This window comes from Siphateles boraxobius, unplaced genomic scaffold (genome assembly GCF_051911475.1).
Source record: "Siphateles boraxobius isolate OS27281-9 unplaced genomic scaffold, OSU_SipBor_1 130, whole genome shotgun sequence".
Classification (NCBI taxonomy): domain Eukaryota; kingdom Metazoa; phylum Chordata; class Actinopteri; order Cypriniformes; family Leuciscidae; genus Siphateles; species Siphateles boraxobius.
Window position 1 is genome coordinate 25119630 of NW_027508734.1, and position 6992 is coordinate 25126621.

The following is a 6992-nucleotide window of genomic DNA, read 5'->3' on the forward strand; positions in this document are numbered from 1 at the left end:
ATCCTGGCTTAGGAAGTCTGTTAACACCATTGAAATAACAATCCCCAACTATAATATCTTTCGGCAAGATCGAGTTACGAAAGGTGGTGGAGTAGCAATCTATTGCAGAGATAAGCTACAGAGCTCAGTCATCTTGTCCAGATCTGTACCTAAACAGTTTGAGCTTCTACTTTTAAAAATCCAGCTATCTCAAAACAAGGCTATTACTGTTGCTGCCTGCTACAGACCCCCCTCAGCCCTGTGCGGTGCCCTTGACTCCATATGTGAACTCATTGCCCCACACCTATCCTCTGAGTTTTTATTGCTTGGTGACTTAAACTGGGATATGCTCAACCCCCCAGTCACTTTACTTTCTAAGCTTGATGCACTCAACCTTACACAGATTATAAATGAACCTACCAGGTTCAACCACAAATCAGTGACGAAGGGAACCCTCATAGACGTTGCCCTGACTAACTTGCCTTGTAAATATACCTCTGCTGTTTACAACCAGGATCTTAGCGATCACTTCCTTATTGCCTGCGTCCGTAATGGGACTGGGGTCAAACGACCACCCCTCATCTCCGTCAAACGCTGTCTAAATCACTTCAGCGAACAGGCTTTTTAAAATGACCTGAACACTATATCTTGGTTAAAAATTAATCTCATCCCGTCAGTAGAGGGCGCTTGGCTGTACTTCAAAAGTGAATTTCTCTATGTTCTGAATATGCATGCCCCTTTTAAAAAGTTTAGAACGAAAGATAGATACAGTCCTTGGTTCACCACAGAACTGACCCCCCTTAATCAACACAAAAACACTCTGTGGCATACCGCGCTAGCCTCAAATAAGCCCCAAGATATGCAACTTTTTAAAGAAGCCAGAAACAGATATACTCAGGCAGTTAGGGAAGCAAAGGCCCACTTCTTTAAACAGAAATTTGCTTCCTGCTACACTAACTCCAAAAAGTTTTGGGACACTGTTTAAAGTTTGGAGAACAAAGTCACCTCCTTTAAACTTCCTACAGCCCTAAAAATAGATAATACTGTTACTACAGATAAGGTTAAGATATTAGAGAAATTTAATAAGCATTTCGCTGAAGCCAACCACGCCTTTTATCTAAATACTCCCCCTCAAGCTAGCTGCCCTAAAACCAGAACACTCCTGTGCTCAGCCCCCTCCACACACTTTTCCTTTACCCCTAACCAGACAGCCGATGTACTGAAAGAATTGCAAAAGCTGGACCCATACAAATCAGCTGGGCTGGATAATTTGGACCCATCTTTTCTAAAATTATCTGCAAATATTATTGCTGCCTCCATCACCAGTCTATTTAACCTCTCTCTCTTATTTTCTGAAATCCCGAAAGATTGGAAATCCGCCGCAGTCATTCCCCTGTTCAAAGGGGGAGACACCCTCGACCCCAACTGCTACAGACCAATATCCATCCTACCCTGTCTTTCCAAAGTTTTCGAAAAACTTGTCAACAAACAAATTGTCAGTCATCTCGAATCCCACCGCATTCTTTCCACTATGCAGTCTGGTCTTCGTGCTGGTCATGGCTGCACCACGGCTACCCTGAAGGTCCTGAACGACATCATAGCCATTGATAAAAAGCAATACTGTGCAGCCGTCTACATCGATCTGTCCAAGGCTTTTGATTCGGTAAATCACCGTGTTCTCATCAGCCGACTTAATAGCCTGGGCTTTTCCCATGACTGCCTCGCCTGGTTCTCCAACTATCTTGCCGACAGGGTCCAACGTGTTAAATCGGAGGGCATCTTGTCGGGACCCATGCCTGTCTCTATGGGGGTGCTACAGGGCTCGATTCTCGGGCCGACTTTATTTTCCCTCTACATCAATGATGTGGCTCTTGCTGCTGGTGATTCTCAGATCCATCTTTATGCAGATGATTCCATCCTGTACACGTCAGGTCCTTCGTTAGATACTGTGCTCAAAAATCTCCAAGAGAGCTTCATTGCCATTAAACATTTCTTTCGAAACCTTCAGTTATTACTAAATTCTGGTAAAACTAAGTGCATGCTTTTCAATCGATCACTGCCAACACCTGCCTGTCTACCTAGCATCACCACGCTGGATGGGTCTGATCTAGAATATGTTGATACATATAAATATCTGGGTGTCTTGTTAGACAGCTCTCTCTCCTTCCAGCCACACATTAACAAACTAAGATCTGAAATTAAATCTAGAATCGGCTTCCTCTTCCGCAATAGGACCTCCTTCACTCATGCTGCCAAACTTGTTTTGGCGAAAATGACTATCATTCAAATGTTCGACTTTGGCAATGTCATTTATAGAACTGCCTCTGCAAACTCTGCTCTTGCAAAGTCCCGCTTACTTAAGCTGTCTTATTACCTTTGCTCTACCTACTCATAGTCTACGATCTAGTAGGTATATAGCCTTAGTCACTCCGAAAGCTTGCACAACATTTGGCCGCCAATCCTTCCAGTTTGCAGCTGCCAACTACTGGAATGAACTACAAAAAAACCTAAAACTTGAAACATTCATATCACCAGTTGCCTTTAAACTACTCCTTTCTGGACACCTGTCTGATCTATGTACCTGCTAGCTATCTTCAACTTCTCTCTTTTATGTTATGCCCACATTGCACAGTGGACCTCTTTCACCTGCACTATTATATCTGCTGACTTTCTTGTATTTACTTTCGTTGCTCATATATTTCTCAAATGCTCTTTCCCATAATTGCTGTTATACAATCCATGCACCCAAATGATTTACCTGCTAGACACACTTTAATCCTTGTATATCCAGTAAAATGGATCCAGATTTTTTGTTTAGTTTTTTCAGGTTTTGTTTTTTTGTACGCGGGGCGGCAGTGGCTCAGTTGGGTCTGTGAGAGCGCTATATAAATGCAGTCCATTTACCATGTACTGTTATATTTTTTAAGTATTTTACAATATATTCGCTAGTGTTTTAGCTATGCTGTTCAACAGAACCACATATACCTTATCCTCTTATTGTGTTTTACTGTAATCTGTAATTTGCACTCCTGTGTTTTGTGTACTTATCATGTAACTCCCTGTTGTCTTGCACATTTTTCGCCTTTTTCTTGGCCAGGTCGCCGTTGTAAATTAGAATTTGTTCTCAATCGGCCTACCTGGTAAAATAAAGGTAAAATAAAAAAATGAAATAAATAGGGTTAGAATTTGGAGTAAACAACATGAAAGCATGGATCCATTATGCCTTGTATCAACGGTTCAGGCTGGTGGTGGTAGTGTAATGGTGTGGAGGGTATTTTCTTGGCACACTTTGGGCTCCTTAGTTGAGCATAATTTAAACGCCACAGCCTTCCTTAGTATTGCTGCTGACCATGTCCATCCCTTTATGACCACAGTGACATATTCTGATGGCTATTTTCAGCAGGATAACATGTGTGTCACAAAGCTCAATACATCTCAACCTGGCTTAATGAAGATATCCGACAAATCTATAGCCGACAAATCTACAGCAACTGCGTGATGCTATCATGTCAATATGGACCAAAATCTCTGAGGAATGTTTATAGTACCTTGTTGAATGTATGGCACAAAGAATTAAGGCAGTTCAGGGGGCAAAAGTGAGTCCAACCGGTACTATCAAGGTGTACCTAATAAAGTAGCCAGTGCTTGTATATATATTACACATATACAAATGTATACACATCTGTGAACTTCATTTACATGGTGGTCGGGAAAAGCATGAAACTTCTTCAGAACTTTTCCTATTTGGTTCCATTGTCAGGTTCTTATATAATGATGGTGGGAAAATTATGACATTTGTTTTTTGGTGCGCTATTCTTCTGATAATAAAAATGCTGCTTTATCAGCATTTTCTCAACAAAAAAATGTGGCTGTTTAAATTAAAGGAAAATTAAACTTGTATGATGGGTTTGGCTGATTAGTCACATTAGGGTAAAGAATAATAGGAGAAAAAAATATATATATATATATTGTAGTCAACCTAAGAGTTTGTGGGTGGAGGAAGAAGAAGACAGGGTCGGCGGAATTGGGACTCGCACTTTATTCAGTAAATAAAAGAAACAAAAAGGTGCGCTCATGCGCCTTCACTGTAGTGCAATACTACAGCAAACATATAAGAAATACTCTCCCCGCTGTACCAGCTCACGCTCTATGCGAGTCCCAAGCCCTTCTCTCTCGCTGCTCACTCATTTCTGGCAGCTTATATGCAGTCTCCACGCCAGTCACTGCAATCAGACAAAGGTGTTCATCATCTGCACTTTACCTACTTACTCACCGCACAGCTCGCTGACTCGTCTCTCGCTACAGACTTCGCGAGACCACGCCCCCCTCGCCACATACATACATATATATATATATATATATATATATATATATATATATATTCGGTTTTATCAGAACTGAAGTAAAGTACAAATTCCCCAAAATAATTAAGTATAACAGTGGAGAATTACTCAAGTACTTTACACCTCTGGTAAATGTATAACCCATAAGACGTGATTTTGAATTCTCTTGTCATGCATTTATCGGAGATATATCCTTTAAAGTCTTTAGGATATGTGAATTGAAATCTCATTTTGTTCAGGTACACAATTCACCTGCATGACCTGATCTGTGAAGATTCCTGGGAAGATAAAGAGGTCTGTATTTATTGCACAGCCTTTGTCATGGAGATGGGTATTCTTTTACAGATATGATGCATCATATCCACATGCTGGTGAGACAATCATCCTTTTTTTTTCACTTTTATGTTAAAAACAATTAATTTAACGAACCATTTAAACAAGTTTTTTTTATTATTATTAGCCTACTATTAAATAATAGAATAATTTACATATTTTCTTGTCTTTTGCCTTTTCCAGCTCTATGGGAATATTTGGTTCTCTGTGGCTGATTTGATTATATTGACAGACTTAGATAATAAACAACAGCAAGATAATTTTTTATAGCATTTTCAGAACTTTCCAAAAGATGAAAAAATAATTTTATTTTATTTTTTACTTTTTTTTCATAATTTGGTGCCAAGGTATTATAACTCAAAAGTATAGTGTTATAAATGTAAATTTAAATGTAATTATTAAAAACATTGCTAGATTTACTATGTTAATTACTGTGGGAATGTTGTCACTGTCTGTGAAAATGTTTGAATAATAGTTAATATTTCTACTTAATGCTAGTGACATGGAAGTTTCTCAAACTCCGTTTTTCCCTCTAATGTATTATTATGCTGTATGCTGGTTTATTTTTGTACATAAGTAAGATAACAGCTGTTGTATGTGCACTCTGTTTTGGTAATTTGCTGTAATGAAGAGAGAAAAGACAGCCCTTCTAAATCATAATATCTCTTGGCAGGTTTTCTATGGCTACAACGGAAGAGCTGGCATCTCATGATGACAGATGTGCTGTTTGCTGGGAAAAGATGTACACAGCATACAAACTGCCCTGCGGGCACCTTTTCCACAAGTATGAAAATTACCACAATTAAGATTGAGAAAGGTTTATTATTCATCCACCTGAATGTGAATGTAATCTCCCATGCAGCACTAAGTTGAATGAGCGACAATGAAGTATTCAGTATTTGGAAATAAATAGACAATTTGCTAGGAAACCTTTTTACATTGTCTCTAAGATACTGGTATCTGTGTGTGTTCTCAGGTCATGCTTGCGTTCCTGGCTAGAGCAGGATATGTCATGTCCCACATGTAGAATGTCTGTAAATATGAGTGGCTGTCATACCAGAAATGAACAGGAGGGGGCATCATTGTCAGTCAGTTTGGGCCCAGTGGCTGTGGCAAACCCAAACAGAGCTCAGACAATTACAAAGTCACCTCTTCCTTTTTGATGGTAGGCCTAAAGCTAATAATTGTTTTAAACATTGAAAAAATATACACTTTTCAAAGTAATTGCTCATATTGGCCTATCTTAAGACTCAAAAGTGAACCCTCCAAACTGGGTCAGCTTTAAACTCCTAACTGCTGACTCAATGGGTTGTTAATGTACACAGCAGGGTCACATTTGCTTTTTATTATGCTTTTTAACAGAGTTTGTTTATTGCTTCAAAGAATCTTAGACTTTTTATCTGCAGTCACTCAGATAAATAAAATATAAATAAATTTATATTTATTAATATTTAAAATATAAATAAAATAATATTTTAGGATTGTTTTGGGTATTTATTGAAATATCCTCAATGAATATAACATTGTCAGTATATAGTTATTTTCTGTTTAAATAGTTAAATTTTTATCTCATAACCGTTATTCATTTACTGCTTTGCAGGCACACCAGGAGGAATAAATGTTTCATCTGCAGGTAGAGCTACCTGAGTGACCATTTATAGAGGTTTCGAAACCAACAAATTAAGAAGAATGTGCCACTGACTGCATTTCTCTGTGCCTCTCTTGACAGATGTTAATTGCTCTCCTGAGCAGATGTAAACATAATTAAACATTGAGTTGATTGATGACACCTATATTAGGCAAGGCATGTTTATTTGTATAGCACATTTCATACACAATAGTAATTCAAAGTGCTTTACATAAAAATGATTTTAAATCATAAACATAAAATAATCACAACAAATGTGTAAGAAATAAACCAACAATAAAAGCAAAGAATAAAAAAATATTAAAAATGGATAAATTAGAAGGAAGTCAGTGAAAGTACAGAGCAACTGTGGAAATGTGCATATAGACGTAGAAATAAGTGCTTGTTCAACACTAATGGGCATATTCTGCCTATCCCTTCAAATTGCTTGATGGTACTGTAAAAAACAAGTGCAAGGTTAACAGTTCTAAGTGCTAAGAAGAGAATGCTACTCTGAAAAGTAAAATGTAACGCACGGTTTATTATATTTCTTTATATAGGCTAAAGAGGTGTGTGTGTGTGTGTGTGTGTGTGTGTGTGTGTGTGTGTGTGTGTGTGTGTGTGTGTATTTGTGTATATGTATATGTGTGTGTGTGTGTGTGTGTGTGTGTGTGTGTGTGTGTGTGTGTGTGTGTGTGTGTGTGTGTGTG

At 38.3% G+C, this 6992-nt stretch overlaps 1 long non-coding RNA gene across 1 annotated transcript; it reads left to right on the plus strand.

The window, feature by feature from the left end:
* The first annotated feature begins 4566 nt into the window (after positions 1 to 4566).
* Positions 4567 to 6904, plus strand: LOC143736609 (uncharacterized). The gene is made up of 4 exons (XR_013203501.1): positions 4567 to 4693; positions 5329 to 5439; positions 5632 to 5820; positions 6256 to 6904. It is a non-coding gene; the product is annotated as an uncharacterized LOC143736609 (long non-coding RNA).
* Positions 6905 to 6992: the final 88 nt, after the last annotated feature.